Source organism: Balaenoptera acutorostrata, chromosome 2 (genome assembly GCF_949987535.1).
Source record: "Balaenoptera acutorostrata chromosome 2, mBalAcu1.1, whole genome shotgun sequence".
Classification (NCBI taxonomy): Eukaryota; Metazoa; Chordata; class Mammalia; order Artiodactyla; family Balaenopteridae; genus Balaenoptera; species Balaenoptera acutorostrata.
The window spans coordinates 89,121,358-89,143,372 of NC_080065.1; positions in this window are offsets into that span (position 1 = coordinate 89,121,358).

A 22,015-nucleotide genomic window follows, 5' to 3' on the forward strand; every position below is an offset into this window, starting at 1 on the left:
TAAATATATACAATTTCTATTTGTCAGTTACACATCAATAAATCTGGAAAATAAAAATTGTAGTTCATATTGGAAAATAAAAAAAAGGTCAAATCAATGATTTATGCATCCTTTTCGACAAGTCAGAAAAGAAAATGTGTATTAAGAGCAAAAGGAAAAAATTTAAAGCAAAAGAAATAATAAAAATTAGAATAGAAAGCAACTACATAGGGCTTCCCTGGTGGCGCAGTGGTTGAGAATCTGCCTGCTAATGCAGGAGACACGGGTTCGAGCCCTGGTCTGGGAAGATCCCACATGCCACGGAGCAGCTGGGCCCGTGAGCCACAGCTGCTGAGCCTGCGCGTCTGGAGCCTGTGCCCCGCAACGGGAGGGGCCGCGATAGTGAAAGGCCCGCGCACCGCGATGAAGAACGGTCCCCACACCGCGATGAAGAGTGGCCCCCACTTGCCGCAACTAGAGAAAGCCCTCGCACGAACCGAAGACCCAGCACAGCCAAAAATAAATAAATAAATAAATAAAATTTAAAAACACATACTCTACCAAAATATTAAAAAAAAAATAAAAAAAAAAAAAAAGAAAGCAACTACATAATAGAAGAATGATGTAAAATAGGGAGACAGAAGGTAAATCTCAACATTAGAAATTATAAACAAAAGCCACTATAAATCTTTCAGAAATTAAAAAGACTGAAGATCTCAGAATCACTTTATGACAATAATTTAAAAATTGAGGTGAAATAGATGGATTCTTAGAAAAATAGACTTACCAAAATTAAATCCAAAATAATAGATAATAAAATCAGATTAATCATGTATCTAATCAAGAAATAATTTGCATAATTATTTTTAAAATTTCTCATTAAGAAATCTGTCTCAGTTGGCTCCATTAGTGCATTGTTCTCAACATTAGAGAAGAAAGATCACCAATGTTATTAATATTTCTTCATAAATTACAATGGTATGAAAAAGACTTTCCCATTCAATTCATGAAGCCAGAATAATATTCAGAAAAAAATAATACGGCCAATCTTTCTAATGAACATAGACTAAAAAAAAATTTTTAGCAAATTGAATACATCAAGTTTAGCATAATCAACAAGGATTGAATTTGATTTATTTTAGGAATCAAGAGTAGGTAAAAATTAGAAATTCTATCCTAGCCTACTATATTTAAAGAACACAGGATAAAAGCATGATTATTTAAACAGATGCCAAAAAATGCATTAGTTAAAATCTAACAAGCATTGGGATAAAAACTGATAGTAAAATGGGAACAGTTTCCTTTCTTGATAAAGATCATTAACAAAGAAATTACAGCTAACATCATACTTTATGGTATATTACCAAAAAACGGGTTTGAAGAATATCTAAGAGCTTCAACCATCAAACTAGGAGAATAAAGTGAATGCAGTGAAGCGGCAAGTACTCTAACTGTCTTAAAATGCCACATGTCTATCAGAGGACATATGTCAAAAATAAACCCCAAGGACAACTTCTCTAAGGTAAAGAGCAATCTCATACCACAAAGCAAATCTCATACCGCCTTGCATCTCACATCACAAAGCAAGAGGTATATGTAGTATGCACAACACTTGGGCATACAACTCATACCTCAGAGCTGGAAAAGGCTCTAAAAGGTTCATGATACAGAGCATTCTGCTTGACTGTTTGGCCTGTTGAACCCAGCACATCAATGGTGCTGGAGCTATATCTGGTTGATAAGGATGTTGCAATATTCAGACAAAGCCCTTACTATTGTGGAGCAGTAATGTCTTTGTAGCGGAAACCATTTTCCACTTGGGGCAGGAGGGAGTGGTACTCCTGGCATGCTACTGGCCCTAGGGCTTTAGTAGAGAGTTAGCTCCTCACTATGGAACACCAAGTGACTATGTGACTTGAATTTCCCATTATGACGTAGTTGTTATTGGAAATAGTTAGGCATAAGATCAGGTGAGTATAATTTCATCAACTATAATATGAAAGTAATACATCTGTATTAATATCTGGACTCAAGCAAAATAAAATACATCAACAGTTGATTAAGATTTTCATGTTACTTAGGTCAGTTACATCAGTGCCTCCCCCTTATGTTTGGGTTCATGGGGAGAAGGGTCCCATTCCTTAAAACTAACGCATAGGAGAGAAAAGAACTTAGTCCTTGTTCACAATGGACTGGAGAAATACATTCGCAACAGTTGCAAATTGTCTTCTTGCACATTATAGCCTCCCTTGGGGGAAGCTCTGAAAAGCAGTGGTGAATAGAAACCATTCCCACACACAGAACTGTATGCCCCCTGTATTCCCAGGTTTGGCATCTGAGGATTCAACCAACCGCAGATTTGAAAATATTAAAAAAAAAATCCAGAAAGTTCCAAAAAGCAAAACTTGAAGTTGCTGCATGTTGACAAATGTTTACATAGCATTTACATTGTATTAGGTATTATAAGTAATCTAAAGTTGATTTAAAGTGTATGGGAGGATTTGAATAGGCTATACATAAATACTATGTCACTTTATATAAGGGACTTGAGCATCCTCAGATTTTGGTATCTGCAGGGGTCCTAGAACAAATCCCCCACAGATACCGAGTGACCACTGCATGTGGAGTGTCCAAAAACAAACTTGGTTTTGTTCTCTCAACTCAGTTGTTATTGCCTACTATGGACTGAATGTCTGTGTCCCCCCAAAATTCATATGTTGAAACCTAATGTCCAATGTAATGGTACTGGGATTTGATGCCATTGAGAGGTGCTTAGAACATGAGAGTGGAACCCTCATGAATGGAAGTAGTGTTCTTATAAAAGTGGCTTGACAAAACTCCCTTGTCCCTTCCTTCCACCATGTGAGGTTACAGCGAAAAGACTGCCATCTAGGAAGCAGACACGAACCAAACACTGAATCTACAAGCTCCCCAGTCCTGGCTTCCCAGCCTCCAGAACTGTGAGAAATAAACATCTGCTGTGTATAATCTACACAGTCTATTATTTTGTTATAGCAGCTGCCAGAGCAAGAAAATACACATGCCATATCCTAACCAGTGTATATACACATTATCTATAAATATTTCTACATAAACATCTATGTCTGTATTAAGCTAAATATAAATATTTTATATAACCATTTATGTCTGTATTAAGACATAAATATGTCTCCAACTGTAATCCATTAACACATGGATTATATTAGCTTCCCACCCCAACTGTGAGAAACCTAGCTCACATTATCTAATACCGATTTAATTGCTTATTTCCTGTATACAATATAGGAGTTTCAGACATTACCAAACACGTAGAACCCATGTTCCTATTGGTCTCCATCTTAGTAAATATCTCCAACATTTATTTTATTTTATTGGTCAAGAACCTGGGAATTATCTTTTAATCCCCCCCTCCCCCGCCTTCCTTCATATACCACATCTCCATCATTTACAAATTCTATTGATTACTTTCAGATCTAATCATGTTTCTTTACTTTTACCTCAATCATCTTTCATCTGGACTGCTGCAATTGCCTACTAACTGCTTTCCCTGCTTCCATTCTTGCTTCTGCCTCTGTATGGTATTCTCTACACCAGAGCTACAGTACTTAAGAAGTAATAATAATGAATTACATCATGTCATACCTGTGTACAATAGTTATCTAATTTCTTTTAAAATATCACTCAGGGTCTTTTCCATGGCCTAGAACTCCACATTTTTTGATTTCCTAGAAAACTCGTTTCCTTTTATTCTCACTGTTTTAGCTTTTCTGGCCTTTTTTTCTTCAAATGTTTCAAGCATGCTCTCAAATTAGAGAGCATTATTAGTGGTACGCTTCCACCCAATATGCTCCTCAATCCTTCAATCCTTTCTGGTCTCTGTTTAATGAAGACTCTTTGGAGAGGTCTTCTTTGGTCACCTATCCAAAATACCCCTTTCCTCCCTCAATCTTTACCTCTTACTCTTAATTTTGAGTATAAGAAGCTTAACTTTGCTTCACCTAATTTGTTACTGTGTCATATAATAGTATAAGTTTACTTGTTTATAAATTTGTTTATTATGTCTTCTTCACTAAAGTAACAGCTTTCCATGGCAAAGATTTATATCTTTTCACTGTTTTATCTCTATTTCCAATAATGTTCTTAAACTCACAGTAGGCACTAGGTAAATGTTTTGAGAAATTAATAAATTTTAAAAAAATCATGTTTATGTTAAGGTTTGTCATAAAGTTATGTACCTAGTATTCCTTACACTGACCTTGATTAGTGATAAGACCTGTCCCAGTGTTTCACATAAGGACTTTTGATGAGTATAGTTGGTAGGATCAGAGAATCAGAAGGAAATTACATAGAAAGCTTGTAAAACAATTGAAATTTGTAAAGTTTCTATTATCCATCATAAGCAGCACATATTTCTATGATTTTTAAATTAACATTCTAAAAAATTAAAGTGATATAACAGTATGCATGTATCTCTTTGATACCTATTGCTATTTATTTTATTTGCTAGTGATCTTTCTTTCACCCCTCCAAACCTCTATGATAAGTTTGTTGAGAACAGTTAGCTCTTATTATTTTGTGAGTTCATAAAGTCTAACACAAACTCAGGTAAGTTTACTTGTTAAATGTCTATCATTACAATAAGAGTAGTCTCCAAAACAAAATACCAAGGTTAATAATTCTTTGTGTCTTGTTAAAATAAATGAATGTGATGTTTTACTTTTTATTCAAACAAACAAAAAGATCTTTTTTAGCTTGAGATGCTTTCATTGCTTTCTCTTTCTTGTGAAATGTATTATTCTTGGAATTTAACTTATATTTAACAGAGGGCTTCCTTTGCTCTTTTTACAGCTGAGGCTACATTAATTTGTTTTAGACCATCCCCACAGTGTTGGTACTTAAGCTCTTTCTCCTGGTGAAAGTAACTTGTTGTAGCCAGTATTCCTTGCTTTTTTTTTTTTTTTTTTTTACTATTGGTTTCTCAGAGTACTTTGGACTTAAGAGTATACAGGGCATTGTTTTTCTAAATCATATCTTAATTGGAAGGCAGCTTCTAAAAAATACGGATGAACTATTTCATACAGTAACTGAAGGATTAACACAGGAGCACTGATAATCCACCTGACTTGCTGGCTGTTCGTCAAATGCACTACTGAGATAGATCCTTTCTGGCAAGCTCCATTTGAGGAGTCTCCTCAAAGTCATCCTTTTTCCAATTCATTGGATTTGCCTCCTCCAGGGTCACTGTCAGACTGTGCAACTGGCATTCTTCTGGCTTCAGATTTTTCTTATATCATGAGTCCAGCTCCACACACTTCTCTGTTACTTCTAAACTTACGACCTGCCATGGCTGAGCTCATTAACTTTCTCAGTTGTAGATTTAAGCTACCTCTATGCAACCCAGATCTCAGACATACAAAGACCACTTTCTGATTTCTGCATAGCCTCTCCAATTAACTTCTAATTCCATCACTCATCATTTTCTTAGAGAGAGGGTAGTGGAGGTACCTTTCAAGTCCCACAATGAAATCAGTATATCACTTTGTAAAGGAAGTACTAAAAAGGAGGGGAGAAAAATACATTTCTACACATTCCAAGAAACTCATAAAAGCCACATACAGATTTACTTTTCTGTGGTGGGGTTAAAAACACAATATTTATCATAAAGGTAAATTACATTACATTACACGTTACTGGATAAGGGAAAATAATTGCATTCTGCAATGATATTATGAAACGTGAACTTTAGTTTTTTAAATATATATATTATATTGATTATAGTATATTGATTATAATGTATTATATTATAATTATATATTGATTATAATGTATTGTTATATATTATATTACATTTATATTAATATTATGAACCCCAAATTGTTAACACAAGCAATGAAATGTAACCAACTAATATTTACAATTTAATTTAAATCTATATTTGAACTCTTCATTGCTGAATACAATATATGTAAAAAACCGAAATGCTGCCTAAATATAACCACTCATAGGGTTGCATAATTTATGTGTTTTGAGAGGTTTAAAGGCTTTTAAGAAACAAGATAATTCAAATGCTTGTAGAGTAGAAGTCCCCTCTGAGTGAAGCAACATTTGGTTAAGCCAAAATATTATCTACTGCAATGTAGCCAGCAGCTAGGGAATAACTAATAGGCTATACCAAGGTTTTATTCTTGAATGTCTAATAGTTATGTACTAGATCTTCACTTGTATTTTAGAGATTCATATTCAACTTGTGAAGCTACCAATGTGATTTTTCATCTTTCAAAATTCTGATTTTGTAACTTATACTTTCAACCACTATATCATAGAGAAACAATAAGAGAGATACACAGGGTATTTAAGATTCAACATTATTAACCTTTTAAAGCTTTACTGAGGTATAATTGACATAAATGAACTACACATATTTTAAGTGTACAATTTCAGATTATATATAATCTTTGTGAAACCATCAACACTATCAAGATAATGAACATATCTAAAGTTTCTTTGTGCTCCTTTGTAATCATTTCCTCCCACTCAGACTATTCTCCGGTAACCACTGATCTGCTTCCTGTCATTATACATTAGTTTATATGACCTAGAATCTATATAAATGGAAACATACAGTATATACTCTTTGTCTTACTTCTTTCGCTCAATGTTACTTTGATCTTCTTCCATGTTATAACAGGTATAAATTATTCATTAGTTTTTTCTTGATAAGCAGTACTGCATTGTATGAATCTGCTACTATTTGTCTATTTACAGGTTGAGGACATTTAGCTTCTTTCCATTTTGGGCTATAACAAATTAAAACCTTCATGAACATTTGTGTAAAAGTATTTATACGAATATTTCTATGGGCTTTCATTTCTCTTGGGTATTTAGCTATTTAGCTAGGACAGGAGTGACTAAATCACATAGTAGGTGTAGAGTTCACTTTTTTAAAAGATATTGCCATTTGTCCAAAGTGGTCTACTACTGTGCGTTCCTCCCACTACTGTAAAAAACTTTTCTTCAGAGCCTTTCCAATACTTGGTAGATGTATATTATTATTTCATTGCATTTTTAAAAATTAATTAGTTAAGTAAGTAATTTACTTTTGGCTGCACTGGGTCTTTGTTGCTGCACACAGGCTTTCTCTAGTTGTGGCGAGCGGGGGCTACTCTTCGTTGCAGTGCATGGGCTGCTCACTGTGGTGACTTCTCTTGTTGCAAAGCACAGGCTTCAGGCACGCGGGCTTCAGTAGTTGTGGTACACGGGCTCAGTAATTGTGGCTCGCGGGCTCTAGAGCACGGGCTCAGTAGTTGTGGCACATGGACTTAGTTGCTCCACGGCATGTGGGATCTTCCCGGACCAGGGCTCGAACCCGTGTCCCCTGCATTGGTAGGCGGATTCTTAACCACTACACCACCAGGGAAGCCCCTATTTCATTGCATTTTAATTCATACTTTCCAAATGACTAAGGATGTGTAGCATCTTTCCATCTGCATATTTTCCATCCATATATATATATATTCTTTGTTAAAGTGTTGAAATATTTGGCCAATTTTAATTGGGTTTTTTGTTTTCTTAAGTTTTGAGTAGACTTTTGAGAGTTCTTTATGTATTCTTGATACAAGTTCCTTATCATATGTACAATTTGCAAATATTTTATCCCAGTCTTTATTTGTCTTTCCATTGTCTTAGTGTTTTGTTGTTGTTGTTGTTTTGGTTTTTGTGTGTGTGGGTGGGGAGACAATATACACTTTATTTAGATGAAAACCAATTTGTAAACTTCTTTTATGGATTGTGCTTCTGATGTCATATGTAAGAAATTGATGCCTACTACTAGATTACAAAGGTTTTCTTCTAGAAGTTTTACAGTTAAGGTTTTACTTTTAGTATTATAAATCATTTTGAGTTTATTTTTGTGTATGATGTGAAGTATAGATCAAAGAGGTTTTTTTTTTTTTGTATATGGATATTCAGTGGCCCCAGACCACTGAACAGTCCTTCCTCTAATGTTTTTTCTTGAACAATTGACACACATGCTTATATATATGACATTTTATGTATCTACACACATACATATATAAAACATATTGATAAATTATATATGTAAATTGTATATTTTATATAGTTTTATTTACAGTTATATACAGTTTCATTTAAGAATCAACAAACTTAGTATGTTCACTTAATCAAATCTCTACTCCATTACATGAAAAGTAAGACAGAAAATATTTGTATATGTGTATATGTGTGTGTATGCTGTATTCATTTAGCACTACTGTGAACAAAGGAATATTTTTACATAGCCATCTTAGTCAATGTTTACAAAAATCTCACGGAGTAGACATTATTAGGGAAGTTTTAATGAAAAACCTGCTAATCAGAGATTGTAAAGTAGGTGTTCAGCATCATAGATCTTTTAAGTGGCAGAGGTAGAAAGCAAACCCAGATGTCCAATACTCTTTCTAGCATAGCCCATGATGAGGGATTAAATCACTGCATCAATTAAAACTGACAACCACAACAAAATAGTACTTTAGCTTATAGCTTTTTAAGATTGTCCAAATGAACCAACTCAATATTCCCAATTTTATTACTTTTGTTCTTCAAAACATTGTAACTTGTTTAAGCTATAGTTACATAAGGAAAGGAAAGGAGAGGAAATATACTGCAAATTTCAATCAGAAAGTCTGCATGTCCAAATTGTTAAAAGCCAAACAAAATCCACCTCCTAGGATTTCCACTTGGAAATTTTCCTTTTAAGTACATTACAAAGTCATTCTTCTTAAATTTTAAGTACATGAGGCCTGATATAACAACTCATTTAAGTTAATGTAACTGAATTTCTATACAATTTTGATTTCCCCACAACATGAGTGTCTTCCTGAATGATCCCATAGAAGCAACATGACTGATAACATGTATCTTGGAGAAAGCACCCAATCATTGATCAATGGCAGTGGTTTTTTGCATACAGAGCCTCTGTCAGCACTTTACCTTATTCCCAAAGCAGAGGTCATCTGGCAAAGTTCAGAGTCAAGAGAGGTGCTCAGCTCTGAGAAGCACATCTGCCCCAGGCACTGAATTCCACTTAAATCCCAGGTCACTCAATGTACTCATGCATGAAGGATGTGTATCACATAAAGTTTTAACAGTCAATGCAATTATCTCTCAATATGTGTCTCTCCTAGTTTTGTTACACAAAGAAGGGTTCTTACAAGGACGTTGTAGTAATAATTTCAATAAACCTCATGATGATTCACTTTCAACTTCTTGAGTGAAAGACTCTGTATTCTAAAAGATAGGACCAACAAGACCCAAATTGTTCACTAATCTCAGGCTTATAATTATGGTAGTGTGACTCAACTCATGACATTTACATATATTTGATCTAATTTTTCTATAAAACACTTAAGAATATTAGATTCTAATTACATAAAGCTTCTATAATTCCAGGAGAATGCTCAGATATATTTTTTTATTCATTCACTTTTTTCTGAAGTATGTGTTAAATCCAATACTATAGGCCAGAGAATTGTACTAAGTTAAGGAAATTCAACAATGAGCAAATTATGTATTCTCTCCAAGACTAAGTTTTTCACCTGAAACTTGGAATTACAACAGTATGACCTCAAATGGATGTTGTAAATATTCTAGAATAGTGGTGTGAGGAAATTGATGGATACTCTTTCCAGCAAAACAATCATTTATCTGGTGAAAATTATTTAAAAAAAAAAAAGACTCTGGAAATTTTCCTAAGGACATACAGCAAATGGACATTTATTCAAGAAAACTGACTAAATTTCATTAAGAATGGCAACAGTCTACATCATTTGAGTCATGACCTTCTCCCACAACATGCCCTCCCCAACTAAATGACAGACATTCTATTCTTGGTGCTCTTCTCCGGGCAGATTTGACCATGAAGACAGGAATCCCTCTCCTGCCAGCTCCTAGTCTAGGGCTACATCTTGTATCCTAGGAGGGGTAGGCCACCAGTGTCTTTTGTCTTCCCCAGTCCTATGTTGTAGAAGTGCTATTATGGGCAGGCACAACTGAAAACACTGGGGCCCTCTTCCCCCACCTAGCTCCTATTCCTAGGATAAGGGATCCAAGAACACTGGGGCCCTGATCACACTCAAAACAGCTTGCTAGTAGAATGGAGGATCCATGCCAGGAGGGGCAAGCCAAGAAGACCAGAGACTATCCTATGTTGCTTCCCCTGAGCCCACCACCTCAGTGCCCATTCTTAGAGCAGTGGTGTCACTAAAGGAAAAGTGGGCCGCTACCCTACCCTACTAACAGATTCAATGGAGTAGAGTAGAAGTTCTGCTCAGGGGGAGAGGCAGGACATAATGGATAGAAAGATCTATAACTCTGTCTGAGAAAACTGACTATTTGGAATAGAGCCTGAAAGAAGTCCATGCCTAATGGTGTTTAAAAAAAAAAAAAATTGGTAAGCAATTAAGAGGGACTGGTAGTGTTATTGTTAATGTAGAAACAAGCAAAATGGCAGACTAGCTAGAGAGAGCCAGGAAAACAGGCAGCCAAAAAGAGCCTTTCTGGTATCATACTATTCCCTGGTGGGTCTGGAAAATTGTGTTTATAATCTATACTGCACCCCTTCAGGAGCAATCAGAGTTCCCACAATAAGAAGACAGGAAAGTATTTCCCCAAGCCACTCACAGATCCAACAACAAAACACAAGGAGCTCAGTGGGCTTAGGCACTCACTAGCCTCTCACCAAATACTATGTGAACACTAAGTTACTCTGACCCAGGACAAATGCTAGGAATCCAGACTTAAAAAATAAAATCACACTAATTACTGGTGGTCTGAAAGACTGTTTACATGCCTAAGAGTTACTCTTTCTTGGGCATACTCGTAGGAGTGCCTGAAGAGACAATCATTGAGCTACTTGTCTCTGGCTAAACCTGGGAGAAAAAAATGTAAATTCTATGAACTGTAGAAACATTCTACAAGCTACACATACATCCAACAGTTAAGGGTGAACACATAACTGCCTAAGGTGGCTTAGACACAGATGTTGAAATATGGACACTGGGAAGCCAGGTTAGGATAAAAATAAGGAAATAAATTCTGAGCAGGGCCATTAGAGGTTGCATAATGTGGGGGGAAAAACTGCAAAGAATTTGTTTAACCAAGTCATTAAATAGAGACCAGTAAACAAAAACAAAGACAAGTCCCAAGAAAAGGGGGGGGGGGTGTTTCAGTATCCAAAAATGCTACAATATATTATCTAAAATGTCAAATTTTCAACAAAAAACAGGAGATATGCAAGAAAACCAAAAAAGGTGACCTGTACACAAGAAAAATTTTAAAGGCAATAGAAACTATCTTTGAGGTGTTAGTTTTTGCCCAGATGTTGGACCTGGCAGAAAAATACTTCAAAGAACTAAAATAAACCATTTTTTAAAAATTAAAGGAAGGTATAATAATAATGGCTCATAAAAAGGGACTACAAATAAAGGGACAGACCTTTTTTTGCTTGTTTTGTTTTTTAAGGCAATTCAGGAGGTGAAAACTACAATGACCAAAATTAAAAGTTCATTAAAGGAGTTCAGCAGTATATTTGAGTTGCAGAACAGATTTGATTTAAAAGTAGATCAGTAGAGATAGTGTATTCTAAGCAAGAAAAAGTCAAAATGAACAGTTTCAGAGAAATGTGAAATATCACTAAACATATCAACATGCATGTAATGGAAATATCAGAAAGAGGGAGGAGAGAAAGGAGTAGGAAAAAAATATTTGAAGATATATGGTTGAAAATGCCCCAAATTTGATGAAAAACATTAATTTACACATCTGAGAAGTTCAATAAAACTCAAGAAGGATAAACACAAAGAAATCTAAACACAAATACATCATACTCAAAATGTTGAAAGCCAAAGATAAGAGAAAAATTTGAAGGCAGCAAGAGAAAAATGACTCAACACATACAAGGGAACCCTGAAAAAATTAACAAATAACTTTTTATCTGAAACAAAGGAAGCCAGAAATCCGTGGGATGACATATTCAAAATGCTGAAAGAAATAAAATGATTTACCAAGAATCCTATATTCAGCAAAGCTATCTTTCAAACAAACAAACTAAACATTCCTATATAAACAAGACTGAGATATTCTATTGGCATGAAACCTGCCTCACAAGAAATACTAAACAAATTATTCAAGCATAAAGGAAGTGACACCAGATATTAATTCAAATCCACGAGATAAAACAAAGATCTCCAGTAAAAGAAAGTATGTAATTATAATAGACACTAGAAATACAGATTTACTTCTCCTTATTCTTCTAATTGGTTTAAAAATACTTGTATTTAACTGATTTAAAAATACTTCCACTCTAAAATGACTATGTTCTAAAAATGTAAACATGAATATTACCTTCTCAAAGCTGTGTATGGTAGAGGAGAAAAGCAGTGAATTGTGAAGACTTTTCTACTTTTAGAAAATTAGGAAGTGGGAGGGAGCTTGAAGGAGCTCAGATCATAGAAGATGAGAAAGAATGAGGTACTGCTCTTTGTTGAACCCATGATAACAGTACTGAAGAGCATTTACTAGATATTTGGGCTTTGAGTTAAGTATAAATCCAAGGTCATTGTCCTGGAAGTACTGTGAAATACTTGGATTTTGCGTCTCATTTCCATTTGCCTTCTTCTAGTAAATTGTAATAACAATTCTCTTGGTGAAATTTTAGCCAGGTTTACATCTAGTAATTTGAGTTCCATAGATTTCTACAGAGCAAGAAGTTTCATCTTTTTTGAAAAATAATTTGTTGCCTTTATATAGTTTATGTAAAGTTCAAGAGAATCAGAAAAGTGAATCTGGGGAGAGATAGGGTTATTTATTTAGTAAGAGAAACATTCACCTGTATAAAATTATCAACAAAAATAATAATTGGGAAACTAAAGTATTTCTACTAATAATAAAATAAACTTAGAGTTAAATTTAACTTAAAAATATTATTGATGGATTCTATGCAAGGCAATATGTTATGGATATCTCACAGCAATCCTCTGAGGTGAAAGCTTTGTTGGATAATCTTTTGGAGAAAGTATCAGAGGTCCCAGTTATTAATTGTTTTTTTAAATTAATTGTTTATGTTTATATATATATATATATAATATATACACTCTATGTTTTATATATATATATATATATATATATATATATATATACTCTTTTTCAGATTCTTTTCCATTATAGGATATTACAAAATATTGAATATAGTTCCCTGTGCTTTATACCTATATAGTAGGTCCCTGTTGTTTATCTATTTTATATACAGTAGTATGTATCTGTTAATCTCAAATTCCTAATTTATCCCTCCCCTCACTTTCCCCTTTGGTAACCATAAGTTTGTTTTCTAAGTCTGTGGTCTATTTCTGTTTTGTAAATTGTATGTGTGTGTGTGTGTGTGTGTGTATATATATATATGTATACACACATACATATATATATACACCACATCTTCTTTATCCATTCATCTGTCAATGGACATTTAGGTTGTTTCCATTTCTTGGCTATTGTAGATAGTGCTGCTATGAACATTGTGGTGCATATATCTCTTCCAATTAGAGTTTTTGTCTTTTCTGGATATATGTCCAGGAGTGGGATTGCTGAATCGTATGGTACCTCAACTTTGCTTTGTTTGCATAGGAAAGTATGGTATGCATAATAATAAATACATAAAATAAAATTTGACAAGTTATCTAAGAGTTGTCTCTAAATCTTTGATTTTCATGATTTTTTCTTTACCAATTGATGTGCACTCTTATATTTTCCTACTATATTATTGATGTTAAAAGAGAGAAATTAGATAAAAAATACTGTTACTATGTATTGCAAAGCCAGAATATTATTGATTTAACAAAATCTCCCAATGATGCTACAAAATTATGACAACACTTAAAACATTTCCACAGAATTTTCTTACAAACCAGATTATGCATGATCATCACACTGTTTAATATACAGTTTCTTTGTTTGTTCACTAGAAGATTTAAAGTTAATTCATGGTTACTTTAAAATTTATTTCCCAGAGAAAACCAATACCTTCCATACATGCTGTGATGGTGCTGGAGCTCAGATGTGTGTTCTTGTTTGGATGCAATGACTTTCGTTTGCTAAATACTCATGCTTACAAATCTGGAATAATTTATCTCTTAATTTCATTTCTTTTTTTTTTTCTTTGTTTTGTTCTCATCCAAACTTTTATTATACATAATGCCAGTTGAACTCAAGTGTCAAGAGTCTGTGTAAAGTGAGAGACAAGAATACACTGTGTATTTTGTTTGCTAAAATTTTGGAGCAAATTGCAATAATTTAAGACTAACTTTAGGATTTATTTTAAATGCAGAGTTTTAGTTTTGTTCACCTGGCTATGTATGAAGATCACTGTGAAATGTTTCTAAGTTGGCAGCTACTCCTACCTGTAGTTCATCACCTTATGACAAAAATGAGTTGGGTACTTTTAAAAGGTCATTTACAACTGGATAATTGGAACAAGACAAAGACTAGTCTTTGGGTCCATTTAGCTGTTAATGAACATACTTGCTCTAAACAAAAGGAAAAGGAATTATCCTCAGAAAAAAACGTGTTTAACACCAATATTTCAGTGATGGGACAACTTTTTTTTAAAATATGCCTGTATTTATATACTACAAAGAATGTCTTTTAGACTCAGTGTAATCTTCCTGCCGTCTTGACTAATAAGGTCTCTTGCCTGGAGGTCATGCCTTCAATGGAGACGTACTCTGAGTGGATCTATTTCATTCAAAACCTTTATATCCAAGTATTTAAAACAGTTGAGGAATACTCAAAATAATATTTTTTTCCTTCATGCTTTTGTTATTATTGTTAGTTCTTCCTTTGTTCCATCCTTGACCAGAACTGCAGTAACATTTTCCTAATTAGAACTGTATAATTTTAGGCCTTGCTTCATTATGAGATGAATGAGTGAGTTCTGGGTCAATAGTTAAGATCAAATACCAGACAGATAAGATCATCATTATGAAGTAACTTTAATTGTGCATGAGGCTTCAATCTCTTAGGCAAGTTTCTCACTTTAGTTCTACATTATAATCTAGGCAAACAAATGGCAAAGCAACAAAGAGAAGCTGATCCCAAGGATTTCTGTAATTATGATTTAGTTTAGCTACTAATAGTTAACAGTGATAATAAAAACAACAAAAAATATTCACTGAAAAAATGTACTCACTTGCTGCAACCCTCTGTACTTACTGGATTTTAACCTAATTTATATACATCTGATCGTGCCCCATAAAATTTTAGAGTTCCCACTATAGTAAATTGGAATTTGTTTTGTTTAATAAAAATATTGCCAGATAGCATCTGTCAGTTAGAAAATTGGATTTAATTTCCCCTTATGAGTAATTAGCTGTTAGCATCTTGGCTCTCTATAATTAACTTTTCTAATCAATGTAACTTCTTTTGTGTTGAAGATAACACTATGAGCTTTGTCATCATATATTACACTTCCTTTTCATGACAGACATAAGTGAAATAAATTGTTTACTCTATTTTACTCATGAGATTTTTACATGGAAATGAGAAACAGGAAAGATTGTAAAGTGTTGCTAATGGCAAAGTTTCTTTTTTTGGAAAGGCATTTCAGTTCTAAATTTCTATTTTAAATATGCTATTGAGACTCTGAAATTGCAAGCAGGTATATGAAAAATTGGATACGAGTAGGCATTTGGCTGCTCAGCTCTACAGTGCACCTTCAGGTCACCCTGAGCATCATTTACATCAGAACAATTCAACTCAAGTCTGGCTTGTTTCCATCATTCTGAGCAAGAACTCAGAGATATAGCTACATGATATAAACGTAGTTGTTTAAGAAGTGAAAAAATCCAGCTACATTACTTAATTCTGCAACATATTTTAAAAGGTAATTGAATATTTGACTGAACTTATAAATTTAATTTGTAGGAAGGCATGATCTTTTAAACAAGTTTAATTAATGCTTATATCTGAATTAACTACGTAATCACTTTCACATGGTGGTAGTTTTCTTTGGATATTATTAACCCCCACATGGTCTCAAAGAAACATGTGAAACAGTGTATGGATGTTATATTTGATATTGGAAAAAGAGTATATGTGGAAACGTTTTTAAAAATGATTGCCTATTGAAAAAAATGCCAATCCTATTAATATTTTATGTATAGATTTTGCTCAACTAAGAAAAATCATTGCTGTCTCAAATAACAATCTGAGAAAGAAAAGGATTACTACAGCAAACCCAGGTATTCTGCCCCTGCCTCATTAAATAATTATAAATATTATAAGGCACTTTTGCCAGGACCACTACTGGATTAGGGCTTTCAGCTACAGATACTGGAAAAGAAAAGCATATTTTTTTTAGAGAATAATCTATCTTGCAGAATTTCTAACTTTACCTGAAGCATATCATACCAAATTTTTCGCCCTCAAAAAAAGTAAGAAATTTCACTCTTTCTTTACATTAAGAATAAGGAGGGGCTTCCCTGGCGGTCCAGTGGTAAAGAATACACCTTACAATGCAGGGGACGGGGGTTCAATCCCTGGTCAGGGAAATAAGATCCCACATGCCACGGGGCAGCTAAGCCCACGTGCCACACTACTGAGCTCACGCTCCTCAACTAGAGCCCACGTGCCACAACAACAGAGCCTGTGCACCCTGGAGCCTGCGTGCCACAACTAGAGAAAAGAAAACCCACACGCCACAACTAGAGAGAAGCCCGCGTGCTGCAACGAAAGGTCCTGCGTGCCTCAACAAAGATCCTGTGTGCTGAAACTAAGACCCAACGCAGCCAAAAATAAAATAAAATAAATAATGAATAAATCTTAAAAAAAAAGAATAGGGAAAAACATCTGAATCTCTCTGAAAAAAAATGTATAAAACCCATAAAATTAGCATATGTTTATTTTTTCTTAGAATCTCAAAATATTTTTTCCAATATTAGTTGGTCACTTACATCAGTGTCTCTATTTTCTGGTTTCACTATAATAGGTAGTCTATCAACAAAAGCTTAAGTTACTTATATATAGTTAATTCTAAAAACAACAACAAAAAGTTAACTATCATTATTATTTAATTAGACAAGAAATCAAGTTTTGTGCATATGTTAAATGTCCTAGCATACATTATTTTTTACGGACATGTATATCTAAATGTGAGGGAAAAAAATCTGTATTGCCACTAAACTGATTTTATTTCTGTTTTCACAATGTGAGTCATGTATTCTGACATACAATATGTTCCATGAATGTGCATCTAGGGAATATAAACTTATTTTAATATTAGTGTTAGTATACCATAATTAGTAAAAGAAATCTTCTCTGTTAAACTTAGAGCATATTCCGAAGCCAAATAGAAATTATTTTTAGATATTCAGATATGGCTCTTTTCCATTAAGGCAGATAATTCAGAATGAACTGTGAATGTGTGTGTATAGAACTCATTACAAATTATACTTAATCAATTAAATTATTTTTTAAATAGAGGTATAAAGTAACAACAAATAATACAATTTCAAATCTTCTTTGAAAATTACCATTTCTGGGTATATGGCATGACAAATATCTGAGGTCAGACAAAAGCTATCTGATTTTATGCTTGTAGTATTTGCAATATACCAATAGGAAAGGATGAAATTTGCTTCAGCTTTCTAACAAATGAATTACCCTTTATGCACCTATCACATATATTAATAGAAGAAATTTGGCTTTTAGTACTGGTGAACTAATAGCTTGAATTGCCATGAAGTATTGAGTTCTCATGTCAAGAGACAATTTTAGAGTAAATATACATATTGCTTTTATACTTACCTCATTTCCACAAATAAGGAAAAGCAATACAAAGTTCAATGGTAATATTCAATGAAAGGCCTAACCCTTTCAAAAATAATAGCCAGGATGTAACATAGTCATTTAAATTATATAACTCTTTTCATCTAGTTTTCTTTGCCATTTACTGACAGTGTTCATATTCTCCAAAAGCCAGTTACAGGAATGAGGCTCTGCATAGCTGTAAACTGTGATCTGTTTTTATAAATTGTGCAATGATGTATTCCCACATCCTGCATAAACCATTTGAAGATTCAGAGAAAGGACAGAGTTAAGATTGTGTTTCTCAGTTATTTGCTCCTCATAAATAAAACAAAATTCTATACTTGCACTCATAACAGTTTTGCCTAAAAATGACCTTTAAATTTACTAAATAGTTATTGAATATCTAGCAGATACCAGAAATGTTGAAAGTGTAAATTATATAAAATGGAATATTTGACTTAGAGGAATTAATGGTCTTGACTGGGGATATAAGATGTTTACAAAAATATTAAATGGTAGAGTGTTGTGGACAGTATGATTATTGAAAGGATAATCTTTTTTTTTAATGATAATATAGACACCTTGGGTGTTTAAGAAAGGGCTTACATAAAATTCAAGAGTTAAATTGAATTTTTAAGAAAAAATGAAAGGGGGAAAGAATCTGAAAAAGAATGTGTATGTACTTTATACATATATATTCTTTTTCAGATTATATATGTATATATATACACACACACATATATATATAACTGAATCAATTTGCTGTACACTTGAAAATAACACAACACTGTAAATCAACTATACTTCAATTAAAAAAATAAATTAAGAAAAACGAAAGAAGGACTTGATGGATTAAAAAGTACAGTGGCAAGCATTCCAGAAAGTGCAGCACAGAAGTAAATCTTAAAAATCAGGATTTAACAGGGTATGTGAGTCTCACAGGAAATGACTGTCTTGTTGGGGCATGGTGGTAGGTAAATTTCATCTAGACTAAGAAGAGTTTGAAAAGTCCGTTTCAAAAGTTGGATCTTTTCCTCTAAGGAATAAGGATTCCTCATCATCCTGATCAGAGGGATGACAGTGATGGACTCTATTAGGGGGCTTTGTTCGGGGAAATTGACTTCTAGAGCAGCAAGTGGACAGATTCTCCAACATAAGTTTATGTGTATACCAAAAAAGGAAAAGAAATTATCTTCAAGTAGCTATTCTTTCTTCCCTGTGATTTATTTGTTTTATAATTTTTTTCTCTTTTTTTCACACATACACACACACATATACACACCCCAGGTGTATACACATGATCAGCTCTTATTTACCTAAATTATTGGAAAGGAACCATGACTAATGAACTCAAAATCTGAAAGTAATTTTGGTTTAGCTTTGGAATGCTTAGTAAAATTCATCAAAGCATATTTATTTTACCAGTTACTTTTGTTACACTGATATTAAAATGAGTTTATATAATAAGTCTGTCTTATGCTGTAGCAACATCAGGCTTTTTGCCATGCTCTGAACACACCATCTACTCAGCTGCTTCTGCACATTGGCCCCTGCCAGTCTCATGCCAGGAATGTTAACTTTAACTACTATTACATGTGTACAATATACCAAGCATTATGCCAAGTGCTTTTTATTGATCAGCTCATTTACAACAGCTCATTTATACAGCTCCTTACAACAGTCCTATAATGTTGATTTTACAAATAAGGTAATTGAGACTCAGAGAGCCTAGTAACTAATTCCATTCCACACTAGGTCATGAACTCATTGAAGGTTGATTTTATGTATTCATCTTTCTTCTGCCAGTGACTATCACACTGATACTAAGTGTTGGTTGATTAAATACATAATTGAAGAGGAAGGCATAGGTAATTACACTAACCAGAAAGAGCCAGCATATGTAAAATCAGCATATGTAAAATAATATCATACTTATATGGTCAGGATCTAACATTTAGGAGTGGAATGTTCATGGAAAAGTAGAGATGTAATCAAGTTATGATGCAGTTATTAGTGAAGAAGATCAGAAAGTGCCACCACAAATCATGAATCCCAACACATAGCCACATTCTAAACTTTATTATCACCTAGGTGTAATTTATTACTTTTAACATTTAAACTCTAGTACCACACTTTGTGACCAAAACCTTCATTGTTAACAAATATCATTCCTTTATTTAGTTTATAATCCATCAAGATATGCTGTGCTTTTATCCACAATTTTCTACAAGAAAACGTGGTCATTTTAGTCTAATTTCCTACTCAGACTGATGATGAGTTGGCCTACTACCTGATTAATAGTCTCAAAATTACAGTCCTTGTATCCTTCCACTCTATCTATCATCCAACCCACAGCATTGGTTAAATACTGCAATTTGTTATCTATTTTCCTGCACTAAGAAAGCAATGACTTTTGGAAAAACTGCAAAAATACTTGGAATGGTAGACTGATACAACTCCAATATCATTGTTTTCAGTTCTATTTGAGCCATCTACAGTATCTGCCAATCTGTTTTTAAAAATATATTTGTGCCTCCTTTCCATTAAGAGGCTCTTCTAACAACCTGGGAAATCTCTGTGGTTCTTTACCAAACTTCCAAACCATTGCTCTCAGAACTGATGCAGGCTTTGACCTCCCTCACACAGCGGTGGCCTATGTTTCCTGACTCAATTGTCCCTTCAGGGATGTTCATTAAGCCTTTAGACTTATTTTCTTACTCATTCCTAAATCCCTGGAACCCAATGCAGTCTCTGGAATGTCACAACTATTCAGTAAACATATGTTGAATAAATGAATAAAATCATTAGATAGTTAATAGAAGTGAGGTTAATTAAACTGGTAGTCTGAAATGGAGATAAGGCATTAAATCTGAAAGATGGACAGAGGAAGCAGCAATAACAGACCCTGACAAACTGAATATGAATGTTTGAAATAAGGCTGAGGCCTAGCACCAGAAATAACCATGTCTGAATAATAACTATAATCAGTCAAGTCTTTATGTTGTATTTTATGGAGAAACAGCACTACAATACCTTCTTTCGGCTCTAGTTTTGAAGAAAGAGGAGAACTTAGCCCATGAGAGAATATGCAGTAGATATCTTGCAGAGGGACATGGGTTATCAGGGTTCAATAAAAGGTGGTAGCACAAGTAGTTGGCTCCTACCCTAGCCACTCTTTTTGTTAAAATCACAGGGCATAGAAACTCTGAATTTTATAGGAACTTCCTCTTAATTGGAAAAGGATGACTTGAACAAATTGCAGATATATGTTAGCAATGTATACTGGTGGCTATTTTTTTTTTTAAACATCTTTATTGAAGTATAATTGCCTTACAATAGTGTGTTAGCTTCTGCTTTATAACAAAGTGAATCAGTTATACATATACAATATGTTCCCATTTCTCTTCCCTCTTGCATCTCCCTCCCTCCCACCCTCCCCATCCCACCCCTCTAGGTGGTCACAAAGCACCGAGCTGATCTCCCTGTGCTGTGCGGCTGCTTCCCACTAGTTATCTATTTTACATTTGGTAGTGTATATATGTCCATGACACTCTCTTACCCTGTCACATCTCACCCCACCCCCTCCCCATATCCTCAAGTCCATTCTCTAGTAGGTCTGTGTCTTTATTCCCGTCTTGCCACTAGGTTCTTCATGGCCTTTTTTTTTTTTTTCCCTTAGATTCCGTATATATGTGTTAGCATACTGTATTTGTTTTTCTCTTTCTGACTTACTTCACTCTGTATGACAGACTCTAACTCCATCCACCTCATTACAAATACCTCCATTTCATTTCTTTTTATGGCTGAGTAATATTCCATTGTATACATGTGCCACATCTTCTTCATCCATTCATCTGTCGATGGACATTTAGGTTGCTTCCATGTCCTGGCTATTGTAAATAGAGCTGCAATGAACATTTTGGTACATGACTCTTTTTGACCTATGGTTTTCTCAGGGTATATGCCCAGTAGTGGGATTGCTGGGTCGTATGGTAGTTCTATTTGTAGTTTTTTAAGGAACCTCCATACTGTTCTCCATAGTGGCTGTATCAATTTACATTCCCACCAACAGTGCAAGAGTGTTCCCTTTCCTCCACACCCTCTCCAGCATTTATTGTTTCTAGATTTTTTGATGATGGCCATTCTGACCGGTGTGAGATGATATCTCATTGTAGTTTTGATT